General features: G+C 44.2%; 1 long non-coding RNA gene across 4 annotated transcripts in view; it reads left to right on the forward strand.

Annotated features, from left to right (window-relative positions):
- Positions 1-14502, forward strand: part of LOC106602118 (receptor-type tyrosine-protein phosphatase H) — a 94382-nt gene that overhangs the window by 32377 nt on the left and 47503 nt on the right. For 3 of the 4 annotated variants that reach the window (XR_014392080.1, XR_014392082.1, XR_014392081.1), the window contains 4 exons: positions 150-233; positions 313-957; positions 6186-6325; positions 6428-6537. This is a non-coding gene — a long non-coding RNA (receptor-type tyrosine-protein phosphatase H). The remainder of the gene's footprint in view (positions 1-149; positions 234-312; positions 958-6185; positions 6326-6427; positions 6538-14502) is intronic. The other variant, XR_014392083.1, reaches the window with a different exon arrangement.

Raw genomic sequence — 14502 nt, forward strand, 5'->3', positions numbered from 1 at the left:
AAAGGTAGCGGATCCAAACAAATAGGTTCTGGAATCCATCAGTCCAAAACAGAGGTGCTGTTCCTGTTTCTGTAGGATCCAGCTCAAATAAAACATTGATACAGTAAAACACATGACCAATTATCTGACTTTAATAGCTTGTTATTCAGTACATTTTCAGTGGTGGAAGAGACCCTCCAGTGTTGCTGTAGTGTGTGTTCTACTGGCTGTCATCATAGGCCTGTGGGATTCCTGTAAGTGAAAAAATAAAATAAAAATTTGAAGTCAATGTTTTGACTGTGACACATTTTGATTGACTTTTCCCTTTTACAGATGCAGAAAGAGACCGGTTGCAGAATAGTCTAAATACCAGGACCACTGAGAAAGACCAGTTGCAGAATAGTCTAAATACCTGGACTAAAGAGAGAGACCAGCCACTGAATAGTCTAAATTTCAGGACCACTGAGAGAGACCAGTTACAGAATAGTCTAAATACCAGGACCACTGAGAGAGACCAGTTACAGAATAGTCTAAATACCTGGACCACTGAGAGAGACCAGCTACAGAATAGTCTAAATACCTGGACCACTGAAAGAAACCAGTTGCAGAATAGTCTAAATACCAGGACCACTGAGAGAGACCAGCTACAGAATAGTCTAAATACCAGGACCACTGAGAGAGACCAGCTGCAGAATAGTCTAAATACCAGGACTACAGAGAGAGACCAGCTACAGAATAGTCTAAATACCAGGACCACTGAGAGAGACCAGTTGCAGAATAGTCTAAATACCAGGACCACTGAGAGAGACCAGTTACAGAACAGTCTAAATACCAGGACCACTGAGAGAGACCAGTTACAGAATAGTCTAAATACCTGGACTAAAGAGAGAGACAAGTTGAGGAAGAGTCTGAACACTACAACTATGGAGCGTGACCAGCTACAGAAGGAGACAGATAGACTGAACTGTAAGATCAACGGTAAGGACAGCCCCCCCACCGTTTTGGTAGTTGACCTGTTATTGCACACCCAATCATACTCAAGAAGTATTGTCAGCGCTAGCTGTGGCTGTTAGAAACAGTAACAAATTACAGGAACTGTGTTTTGCTGTGGCGCTCAAGACATGCCACAGGAGGTCATCAGAACTACCTACCTAGAACTCCCTCAGATTTTGTTTTGTCAGTCAAGGAAGTTTTATATATATATAATGTAGTTCTACATCTTATCATTCACTGTGGCATCTTTTAGAATTCACCAGTGGCCTTGTGGTTAGTGTCCACCCTGAGATTGGATGTTTGGGAGGTCGATCCCCTACCGAGTCATATGAAAGGCTGTAAAAATGTTACCCAATGAGTGTCTGCTTGGCACTCAGCATTAAGGAGATAAATTAGAGGTAAGGTCCTACGATAGACTAGTGTCCAGCGGGTGTACTTTATAAAAAATAATTTTATTTAAACAGGATCAACTAGGACCAAGGTCTCATTTGCAGTAGAGCCCTGTTTTCAATACAAATAAAAACACACATACAGTGGAAAGAAAAAGTATGTGAACCCTTCAGAATTACATGGCTTCCTGCATAAATTGGTCCTAACATTTGACCTGTTCTTCATCTAGGTCACAACAATAGACAAACACAGTCTGCTTAAACGTTTAACACACAATTATACGTTTTCATGTCTTTATTGAACACCGTGTAAACATTCACAGTGCAGGATGGAAAAAGTATGTGAACCCTTGGATTTAATAACTGATTGACCCTCCTTTGGCAGCAATAACCTCAACCAAACGTTTTCTGTAGTTGCGGATCAGACCTGCACAATGGTCAGGAGGAATTTTGGACCATTCCTCTTTACAAAACTGTTTTAGTTCAGCAATATTCTTGGGATGTCTGGTGTGAACCGCTCAAGGTCATGCCACAGCATCTCAATCAGGTTGAAGTCAGGACTGACTGGGCCACTCTAGAAAACGTATTTTCTTCTGTTGAAGCCTTTCGGTTGTTGATTTACTTCTGTGTTTTGGGTCATTGTCTTGTTGCATCAACTTCTGTTGAGCTTCAATTGGCGGACAGATAGCCTTACATTCTCCTGCAAAATGTTTTGATAAACTTGGGAATTCATTTTTCCGTTGGCGATAGCAAGCTGTCCAGGCCCTGAGGCGATAAAGCAGCCCCAAACCATGATGTTCCCTCCATCATACTTTAAAGTTGGAATGGGGTTTTGATGTTGGTGCTGTGCCTTTTTCTCTACACATAGTGTGTGTTCCTTCCAAACAATTCAACTTTAGTTTAATCTGTCCACAGAATATTTTTGCTGTGGAACATCCAGGTGCACTTTTGCAAACTTCCGACGTGCAGCAATGTTTATTTTTGGACAGCAGTGGCTTCTTCCGTGGTGTCCTCCCATGAACACCATTCTTGTTCAGTGTTTTATGTATCGTAGACTCGTTAACAGAGATGTTAGCATGTTCCAGAGATTTCTGTAAGTCTTTAGCTGACACTTTAGGATTCTTCTTAACCTCATTGAGCATTCTGCTCTGTGCTCTTGCAGTCATCTTTGCAGGATGGCCACTCCTAGGCAGAGTAGCAACAGCACTGAAATTTCTCCATTTATAGACAATTTGTCTTAACGTGGACTGATGAACATCAAGGCTTTTAGAGATACTTTTGTAACCCTTTCCAGCTTTATGCAAGTCAACAATTCTTAATCTTAGGTCTTCTGAGATCTCTTTTGTTCGAGGCATGGTTCACATCAGGCAATGCTTCTTGTGAATAGCAAACTCAAAATTTGTGAGTGTTTTTTTATAGGGCAGGGCAGCTCTAACCAACATCTCCAATCTCATCTCATTGATTGGACTCCAGGTTATCTGACTCCTGAATCCAATTAGCTTTTGGAGAAGTTATTAGCTCAGGAGTTCATATACTTGTTCCAACCAGCACTGTGAATGTTTAAATTATGTATTCAATATCAATACAATAATTTGTGTGTTATTAGTTTAAGCACACTGTGTTTGTCTATTGTTGTGACTTAGATGAAGATCAGATCAAATTTGATGACCAATTTATGTAGATATCCAGGTAATTCCAAAGGTTTTACATACTTTTTCTTGCCACTGTATGCACAACTACACAGACACAATACATATACGCCTTAAGAAAAACAATCACAGTTAACATTTAAAAGATCAGAAATCTATTTTTTGACCATCAATTCTAATAGTTTTTTGTAAATTGTTCCACATGTAAGGGGCATTTTCCGATCTGTGTAGAAACTGGGGGGATCTGAAGTGTAATGTAATTCATTGACCCAGTTTTATAATTAGTAATTCTAGAAGAGACTAGAGATGTCAGATACATTGGAAGTGTTTACTTGTACATCAAGCTGCCTCACACTACAGAAACAGGAGCAGGAGACTAGATCCAATGAGCTGTTCTGGCCTCTCACAAGACAAGGCTCATGCAAAGCTACCTACATATTCAATGTGGGAATAAATAATAGTTGCAAAGTTATGTTTAACTTGAAAATGTCACTGAACAAAAATATAAAAGACAACATGTAAAGTGTTGGTCTCATGAGCTGAAATAAAATATCCCAGAAATGTTACATATGCACAAACAGCTCAAATGTTGTGCACAAATTTGTTTACTTCTCTGTTAGTGAGCATATCTCTTTTGCCAAGATAGTCCATCCACCTGACAGGTGTGGCATAAGAAGCTGATTAAACAGCATGATAATTACACAGGTGCACCTTGTGCTGGGGACAATAAGAGACCACTCTAAAATGTGCAGTTTTGTCTACAACACAATGCCATCAATGTCTCAAGTTGAGGAAGCATGCAATTTTTATGGTGAATCCAATAATGTCGACCCGAGCTGCTGCCAGAGAATTTTATGTTAATTTCTCTACATTAAGCCACCTCCAACGTCATTTTAGAGAATTTGGCAGTACGTCCGACTGGCCTCACAACTGCAGACCATGTGTAACCACGCCAGCTCAGGACCTCCACATCTTCACAAATTCACCTGCCACCCGGACAGCTGAGGAAACTATGTGTTTGTACAACTGATGAATTTCTGCACAAACTGTCAGAAATCGTCTCAGGGAAGCTCATCTGCATGTAGCAAGGATCTGTACACATTTCCTGGAAGCTGAAAATGTCCCAGTTCTTCCATGGCCTGAATACTCAGACATGTCACCCATTGAGCATGTCTGGGATGCTCTGGATTGACATGTACAACAGCGTGTTCCAGTTCCCGCCAATATCCATCAAGTTTTCACAGCCATTGAAGTGGAGTGGGACAACATTCCACAGGACACAATCAGGTTGATCAACTCTATGTGAAGGAGATGTGTCACGCTGCATGAGACAAATGGTGGTATTCTGATCCACACCCCTACCTTTAAGACGTTCCGCTAGCGTAACCCCATTCCGCCTTGGGGACCCCTAGCCAACAGCCAATGGGATAGCAGGGCGCGAAATTCAAAACATCAGAAATCTCATAATTCAATTTTCTCAAACATACGACTATTTTGCACCATTTTAAAGATACACTTCTCCTTAATGCAACCACATTGTCCGATTTCAAAAAGGCTTTACAGCGAAAGCAAAGCATTAGATTATGTTAGCACACCACCTAAACAAGAAAAGCCACACAGCCATTTTCCTAGCAAGGAGAGGCGTCACAAAACCCAGAAATACAGCTAAAATTAAGCACTAACCTTTGACGATCTTCATCAGATGACACTCATAGGACATCATGTTACACAATACATGTATGTTTTGTTCGATCAAGTTCATATTTATATCCCAAAAAACCATTTTACATTGGCACGTGATGTTCAGAAAATGTTTGCCTCCCAAAACCTCCGGTGAATGTGCACATTCATTTACAGAAATACTCATCATAAACTTTGACAAAATATATAACAATTATTTAAGAATTATAGATATAATATTCCTTAATGCAACCGCTGTGTCAGATTTTAAAATAGCTTTTCAGCGAAAGCACATTGTTCAATATTCTGAGTACAGAACTCAGCCATCAATGCAAGCTATACAGCTACCCGTCAAGTCATGGCATCAATAAAATTCTAGATTAGTGTTATAAATCTTTCCTTACCTTTGATGATCTTCGGCGGAATACACTCGCAGGACTCCCACTTCCACAAGAAATGTTAATTTGTTTGATAAAGTCCATAATTTATGTCCGTTTTGTTGGCGCATCCAGGACACTATTCCAAAGGCACGATGCGGGAGCGCAATTCAATAGACGAAAAGCTCAAAAGTTCTATTACAGTTTGTAGAAACATGTCAAACGATGTTTACAATCAATCCTTAGGGTGTTTTTAACATAAAAAGTTGATAATATTCCAACCGGACAATAGCGTATTCATTACAGAAGAAAAATAAAAATGCTAGCCAATGCGTGAATGCGCATGAAGTGACTACATGACCTCAGACAGTCCACTGTTTGAACCGGCTGTTATTCCCTGAAAATTCACCATAGAAGCCTCAAACAACTTTCTAAAGACTGTTGACATCTAGTGGAAGCCTTAGGAAGTGCACAATGACCCCACAGACACTGTAGTTTCATAAGCAATGGTTTGAAAGATTACAAGTGTCAGATCTCCCACTTCCTGGTTGGATATTTCTCAGGTTTTGCCTGCCATATGAGTTCTGTTATACACAGACATCATTCAAACAGTTTTAGAAACGTCAGAGTGTTTTCTATCCAAATCTACTAATAATATGCAAATATTTGACACTGGGCCCAAGTATTAGGCAGTTTACTCTGGGCACGCTTTTCATCCGGCCGTGAAAATACTGCCCCCTATACCTTAACAGGTTTTAAGGTGTCTGAGACCAACAGATGCATATCTGTATTCCCAGTCATATGAAATCCATACATTAGGGCCTAATTCATTAATTTAAATTGACTGATTTCCTTATATGAACTGTAACTAAGTCAAATCTTTGAAATGGTTGCATGTTGAATTTATATTTTTGTTCAGTGTAACAGCTAAAGGCAAACAGGCAATTCACACAAACGACTGCTGTGGGAAATCACCAGAACATATGAATTATTTCCTAAAGCTGCAAGGTGGAATCTCAATCAGCTCATTGGAAGGGTTCATTAGCTTTATCTGTGTCATGTTTTTCTTATTTTTCATTACATTAAAGTGTCAAATATGGTAAATGTCAAACTTCTAGGGTCCTGTCCTGAAGGATGGAGAAGGTTTGGCTGCAGCTGTTACTACGTCTCTACTGAGGGGAAATCCTGGGAGGAGAGTAGACAGGACTGTCTGGAGAGAGGAGCAGATCTGGTGATCATTAACAGTGAAGAGGAACAGGTGAGACAGAGACAGAGAGAGACAGAGACAGAGACAGAGAGAGCTACTTTATTTATTGGTCCATCATGTGTTATTAATAATGCTTTTTCTGTGCCAAAACAGACATTCATCAATGGGTTTGAATCACTCATTTTTTCCTGGATTGGTCTGACTGACTCTGTTACTGAGGGTACCTGGAAATGGGTGGACGGCACACTACTGACCACCCCAAGGTAAGAGACTACTGATCTAATAACACTGACCACCCCAAGGTAAGAGACTACTGATCTAATAATACTGACCACCCCAAGGTAAGAGACTACTGCTCTAATAACACTGACCACCCCAAGGTAAGACACTACTGCTCTATAATAACACTGATCACCCCAAGGTAAGAGACTACTGATCTATAATAACACTGACCACCCCAAGGTAAGAGACTACCATTCTATAATAACACTGACCACCCCAAGGTGAGAGACTACTGCTCTATAATAACACTGACCACCCCAAGGTAAGAGACTACTGATCTATAATAACACTGACCACCCCAAGGTAAGAGACTACTGCTCTATAATAACACTGACCACCCCAAGGTGAGAGACTACTGCTCTATAATAACACTGACCACCCCAAGGTAAGAGACTACTGCTCTAATAACACTGACCAGCCCAAGGTGAGAGACTACTGCTCTAATAACACTGACCACCCCAAGGTAAGAGACTACTGATCTAATAATACTGACCACCCCAAGGTAAGAGACTACTGCTCTAATAACACTGACCACCCCAAGGTAAGACACTACTGCTCTATAATAACACTGATCACCCCAAGGTAAGAGACTACTGATCTATAATAACACTGACCACCCCAAGGTAAGAGACTACCATTCTATAATAACACTGACCACCCCATTTACACCTGGATCTTGCAGCTAACTAGCTGCTACCTGAGTGACTATTGGCAACGTCGGTCACGGAATTAACACACATTATTACGGAGCTAGCCAGCTGAAGAGTTCCGTCAGCCACTCCTGGGCTATTCCTGAGCTAGCCAGCTGAAGTGTCTCCTGGGCTACAACTCACCTATCCTGACCCGTTTTACTGCCGATGCGGAGCCCCATCGGGTCTTCACGACTGGACCACCGACGTTATCTGCCCGAGGGAGTTATCCAACTGGCCCCTCCGTCGCGACGTAACCTGATCGCCCATCTGCGGCCCGCTAATCGTTAGCTGTCTTTTCGGCTGCGATCTGAATAGGTCTATCGGACACTTTTCTTGGGCCACTATAACTAACTATTTTGCCAACTTGGACTGGTCCCCCCTTCCACACGGAACCCCACTAACCCACAGACGGAAACGCACGAGGTGGCTAAAAACAGACCTCCCTCCCATCTTCCACCAGCTTGCTACCTATGGCCCGGCTAGCTGTCTGAATCTCACTGGACCCTTTGATCACTCGGCTAAGCATGCCTCTCCTTAATGTCAATATGCCTTCTCCATTGCTGTTCTGGTTAGTGTTTATTGGCTTATTTCACTGTAGAGCCTCTAGCCCTGCTCATTATACCTTATCCAACCTCTCAGTTCCTCCACCCACACATGCTATGACATCTTCTGGTTTCAATGATGTTTCTAGAGACAATATCTCTCTCATAATCACTAAATGCCTAGGTTTACCTCCTCTGTACTCACATCCCACCATACCTTTGTCTGTACATTATACCTTGAAGCTATTTTATCGCCCCCAGAAACCTGCTCCTTTTTCTCTCTATTCTGGACGTCACAGACGACCAATTCTTATAGCTTTTAGCCGTACCCTCATACTTATTCTTCTCTGCTCCTCTGGGGATGTAGAGGTGAATCCAGGCCCTGCAGTGCCTGGCTCCACTCCTACTCCCCAGGCGCTCTCTTTTGATGACTTCTGTAACCGTAATAACCTTGGTTTCATGCATGTTAACATTAGAAGCCTCCTCCCTAAGTTTGTTTTATTCACTGCTTTAGCACACTCTGCCAACCCGGATGTCCTAGCTGTGTCTGAATCTTGGCTTAGGAAGTCCACCAAAAACTCTGAAATCTTCATCCCTAACTACAACGTTTTCAGACAAGATAGAACGACCAAAGGGGGCGGTGTTGCAATCTACTGCAGAGATAGCCTGCAGAGTTCTGTCCTGCTATCCAGGTCTGTACCCAAACAATTTGAACTTCTACTTTTAAAAATCCACCTCTCCAAAAACAAGTCTCTCACCGTTGCCGCCTGCTATAGACCCCCCTCGGCCCCTAGTTGTGCTCTGGACACCATATGTGAACTGATTGCCCCCCATCTATCTTCAGAGCTCGTGCTACTAGGTGACCTAAACTGGGACATGCTTAACACCCCAGCCATCCTACAATCCAAGCTTGATGCCCTCAATCTCACACAAATTATTAATGAACCCACCAGGTACAACCCCAAAGCCGCAAACACTGGCACCCTCATAGATATCATCCTAACCAACGTGCCCTCTAAATACACCTCTGCTGTTTTCAACCAAGATCTCAGCGATCACTGCCTCATTGCCTGCACCCGTAATGGGTCAGCGGTCAAACGACCTCCACTCATCACTGTCAAACGCTCCCTGAAACATTTCAACGAGCAAGCCTTTCTAATCGACCTGGCCCTGGTATCCTGGAAGGATATTGACCTCATCCCGTCAGTAGAGGATGCCTGGTTATTTTTTAAAAATGCCTTCCTCTCCATCTTAAATAAGCATGCCCCTTTCAAGAAATTTAGAACCAGGAACAGATATAGCCCTTGGTTCTCCCCAGACCTGACTGCCCTTAACCAACACAAAAATATCCTGTGGCGTTCTGCATTAGCATCGAACTGCCCCCGCGATATGCAACTTTTTAGGGAAGTTAGAAACCAATACACACAGGCAGTTAGAAACGCCAAGGCTAGCTTTTTCAAACAGAAATTCGCTTCGTGCAACTCCAACTCTAAAAAGTTCTGGGACATTGTAAAGTCCATGGAGAATAAGAACACCTCCTCCCAACTGCCCACTGCACTGAGGATAGGAAACTCTGTCACCACCGATAAGCTCACTATAATTGAGAATTTCAACAAGCATTTTTCTACGGCTGGCCATGCTTTCCACCTAACTACCCCTACTGCATTCAACAGCACTGCACCCCCCACAGCTACTCGCCCAAGCCTCCCCCATTTCTCCTTCTCCCAAATCCATTCAGCTGATGTTCTGAAAGAGCTGCAAAACCTGGACCCCTACAAATCAGCTGGGCTTGACAATCTGGACCCTCTCTTTCTAAAATTATCTGCCGAAATTATTGCAACCCCTATTACTAGCCTGTTCAACCTCTCTTTCGTGTCGTCTGAGATTCCCATAGATTGGAAAGCAGCTGCTGTCATCCCCCTCTTCAAAGGAGGTGACACTCTTGACCCAAATTGCTACAGACCTATATCCATCCTACCCTGCCTTTCTAAGGTCTTCGAAAGCCAAGTTAACAAACAGATTACCGACCATTTCGAATCCCACCGCACCCTCTCCGCTATGCAATCTGGTTTCAGAGCTGGTCATGGGTGCACCTCAGCCACGCTCAAGGTCCTAAACGACATCGTAACCGCCATCGATAAGAAACAATACTGTGCTGCCGTATTCATTGACCTGGCCAAAGCTTTTGACTCTGTTAATCACCACATCCTCATCGGCAGACTCAGTAGCCTTGGTTTCTCAAACGATTGCGTCGCCTGGTTCACCAACTACTTCTCTGACAGAGTTCAGTGTGTCAAATCGGAGGGCCTACTGTCTGGACCTCTGGCAGTCTCTATGGGGGTACCACAGGGTTCAATTCTTGGGCCAACTCTTTTCTCTGTATACATAAATGATGTCGCTCTTGCTGCTGGTGAATCTCTGATCCACCTCTACGCAGACGACACCATTCTGTACACTTCTGGCCCTTCTTTGGACACTGTGTTAACAACCCTCCAGACGAGCTTCAATGCCATTCAACTCTCCTTCCGTGGTCTCCAACTGCTCCTAAATACAAGTAAAACTAAATGCATGCTCTTCAACCGATCGCTGCCTGCACCTGCCCGCCTGTCCAGCATCACTTCTCTGGACGGTTCTAACTTAGAATTTGTGGACAACTACAAATACCTAGGTGTCTGGTTAGACTGTAAACTCTCCTTCCAGACTCACATCAATCATCTCCAATCCAAAGTGAAATCTCGAATCGGCTTCCTATTTCGCAACAAAGCATCCTTCACTCATGCTGCCAAACATACCCTCGTAAAACTGACCATCCTACCAATCCTCGACTTCGGCGATGTCATTTACAAAATAGCTTCCAATACCCTACTCAACAAGCTGGATGCAGTCTATCACAGTGCCATCCGTTTTGTCACCAAAGCCCCATATACTACCCACCACTGCGACCTGTACGCTCTCGTTGGCTGGCCTTCGCTTCATAATCGTCGCCAAACACACTGGCTCCAGGTCATCTACAAGACCCTGCTAGGTAAAGTCCCTTTACCATAGCAGCACCCACCTGTAGCACGCGCTCCAGCAGGTATATCTCTCTGGTCACCCCTAAAGCCAACTCCTCCTTTGGTCGTCTCTCCTTCCAGTTCTCTGCTGCCAATGACTGGAACGAACTACAAAAATCTCTGAAACTGGAAACACTTATCTCCCTCACTAGCTTTAAGCACCAGCTGTCAGAGCAGCTCACAGATCACTGCATCTGTACATAGCCCATCTATAATTTAGCCCAAACTACTACCTCTTCCCCTACTGTATTTATTTATTTTATTTATTTTGCTCCTTTGCACCATATTATTTATATTTTATCTCTGAACTTTCTTCAAACTACAAATCTACCATTCCAGTGTTTTTCTTGCTATACTTTATTTATTTTGCCACCATGGCATTTTTTGCCTTTACCTGCCTTATCTCACATCATTTGCTCACATTGTATATAATCTTATTTTTTTATTATTATTTTTTTTCTTCTACTGCATCATTGATTGTATGTTGTTTTACTCCATGTGTAACTCTGTGTTTTTGTATGTTGTCGAACTGCTTTGCTTTATCTTGGCCAGGTCGCAATTGTAAATGAGAACTTGTTCTCAACTTGCCTACCTGGTTAAATAAAGGTGAAATAAAATAAATAAAAAAGGTGAGAGACTACTGCTCTATAATAACACTGACCACCCCAAGGTAAGAGACTACTGATCTATAATAACACTGACCACCCCAAGGTAAGAGACTACTGCTCTATAATAACACTGACCACCCCAAGGTGAGAGACTACTGCTCTATAATAACACTGACCACCCCAAGGTAAGAGACTACTGCTCTAATAACACTGACCAGCCCAAGGTGAGAGACTACTGCTCTAATAACACTGACCACCCCAAGGTAAGAGTCTACTGCTCTAATAACACTGACCACCCCAAGGTAAGAGTCTACTGCTCTAATAACACTGACCACCCCAAGGTGAGAGACTACTGCTCTATAATAACACTGACCATCCCAAGTTAAGAGACTACTGATCTATAATAACACTGACCACCCCAAGGTAAGAGACTACTGCTCTATAATAACACTGACCACCCCAAGGTGAGAGACTACTGCTCTATAATAACACTGACCACCCCAAGGTAAGAGACTACTGCTCTAATAACACTGACCCCCCCAAGGTGAGAGACTACTGCTCTAATAACACTGACCACCCCAAGGTAAGAGTCTACTGCTCTAATAACACGGACCACCCCAAGTTAAGAGTCTACTGCTCTAATAACACTGACCACCCCAAGGTAAGAGTCTACTGCTCTATAATAACACTGACCACCCCAGGGTAAGAGACTACTGCTGTATAGTAACACTGACCACCCCAATGTAAGAGACTACTACTCTATAATAACACTGACCACCCCAAGGTAAGATACTACTGCTCTATAATAACACTGACCACCCCAGGGTAAGAGCCTACTGCTGTATAGTAACACTGACCACCCCAATGTAAGAGACTACTACTCTATAATAACACTGACCACCCCAAGGTAAGATACTACTGCTCTATAATAACACTGACCACCCCAAGGTAAGAGACTACTGCTCTATAATAACACTGACCACCCCAAGGTAAGAGACTACTGCTGTATAGTAACACTGACCACCCCAAGGTAAGAGATTACTGCTCTAACAACACTGACCACCACAAGGTAAGAGATTACTGATCTAATAACACTGACCACCCCAAGGTAAGAGACTACTGCTGTATAGTAACACTGACCACCCCAAGGTAACAGACTACTGCTCTATAATAACACTGACCACCCCGGGGTAAGAGATTACTGCTGTATAATAACACTGACCACCCCAAGGTAAGAGACTACTGCTGTATAGTAACACTGACCACCCCAAGGTAAGAGTCTACTACTCTATAATAACACTGACCACCCCAAGGTAAGAGACTACTGCTGTATAGTAACACTGACCACCCCAAGGTAAGAGACTACTGCTCTATAATAACACTGACCACCCCAAGGTAAGAGACTACTGCTCTATAATAACGCTGACCACCCCAAGGTGAGAGACTACTGCTCTATAATAACACTGATGTCACGTCCTGGCCAGTATAAGGGTTAATTGGTATTGTAGTTTGGTCAGGACGTGGCAGAGGGTATTTGTTTTATGTGGTTCGGGGGGGTGTTTTGGAAAAAGGGTGTTTGATTTAGTATTTACGGGTTTTTGGGTTATGATCTTTGTTTACGTATTTCTATGTTTATCTAGTTAGTTGTATGTCTATGTTTGGTTAATTGGGGTGGACTTCCAATTGAAGGCAGCTGTGTGGTGTTGCCTTTGCTTGGAAGTCCTATATTAGTTGGGTGTGTTTGTTTGTTTAATTGTGAGAGATTGTTCTGTGTTTAGCCTTGTGCCTTGCCAGACTGTCTGTGGATCGTTCGTTCTCTTGTTTGTTGTTTTTGTGTTCATTTTGATTTAATAAATGTTCAAAATGAACAAACACAGTCCTGCTGCATTTTGGTCCTCCTTCACCGACGATAACCGTGACAGAATCTCCCACCAAACCAGGACCAAGCAGCAGAGGAAGGAGCAGTGGGATTTTGAGTTGGACTATGGTGAGAGATGGACTTGGGAGGAGATCTTGAAGGGAGAAGGCTCCTACACTTGGGAGGAGATCCAATCAGGAAACGATCGCCTTCCATGGGGCCAGGTGGTAAGAGAGAGAGAGGAAAGGCGAAAGGCTGGTATGGACCGGGAACGTTTCCGAGGAACACGACTGGCGTTGAAGCACGAGAGGCACCCCCAAGAATTTTTTTTGGGGGGGCACACGGGTAGTTTGGCTAGGCATAGGAAGAGCCGGAAGCCAGCTACCCGTGGTTATATGGAGGAGCGTATGAGGTGGAGAGCGCCATGTTTCGCTGAGGAGCGCACTCTCACCCATACGCACGCACAGTCCGGTGCGCGTTATTCCAGCCCCTCGCAGGTGCCGTGCTAGAGCGGGTATCCAGCCTGGTAGGAGGATGCCTGCGCAGCGCATCTGGTCGCCGGTACGCCTCCGAGGACCAGGCTACCCAACTCCCGCTCTACGCACAGCTACCATCAGGCCCCTGCACAGCCCAGTCTGCCCTGTACAAGCACCCCGCTCGTACAGGGCTACTAGTTCCATCCAGCCAAGACGGGTTGTGCAGGAGGTAAGATCAAGACCGACTGTGCGCCTCCATAGCCCTGGGTTTCCAGCTCCTGTCTCTCGTGCGGACCCGGAAGTGCGTCAACCCAGTCCGACTCGTCCTGTTCCCGCTCCCTGCACTAGCCTGGAGGTGCGTGTTCACAATCTGGTACGCCCAGTACCAGCACCACGCACCAGGCTTCAAGTGCGTAAACCCAGCCTCGCCAGTCAACAGTCACCAGAGCTGCCCGCCAGTCAACAGTCGCCAGAGCAGCCCGCCAGTCAACAGTCGCCAGAGCTGCCCGCCAGTCAACAGTCGCCAGAGCTGCCCGCCAGTCAACAGTCGCCAGAGCTGCCCGCCAGTCAACAGTCGCCAGAGCTGCCCGCCAGTCAACAGTCGCCAGAGCTGCCCGCCAGTCAACAGTCGCCAGAGCTGCCCGCCAGTCAACAGTCGCCAGAGCTGCCCGCCAGTCAACAGTCGCCAGAGTGGCCAGACTGCCCCGAACTGCCGGA

This window comes from Salmo salar, chromosome 04 (assembly GCF_965601325.2).
Source record: "Salmo salar chromosome 04, fSalSal1, whole genome shotgun sequence".
Classification (NCBI taxonomy): Eukaryota; Metazoa; Chordata; class Actinopteri; order Salmoniformes; family Salmonidae; genus Salmo; species Salmo salar.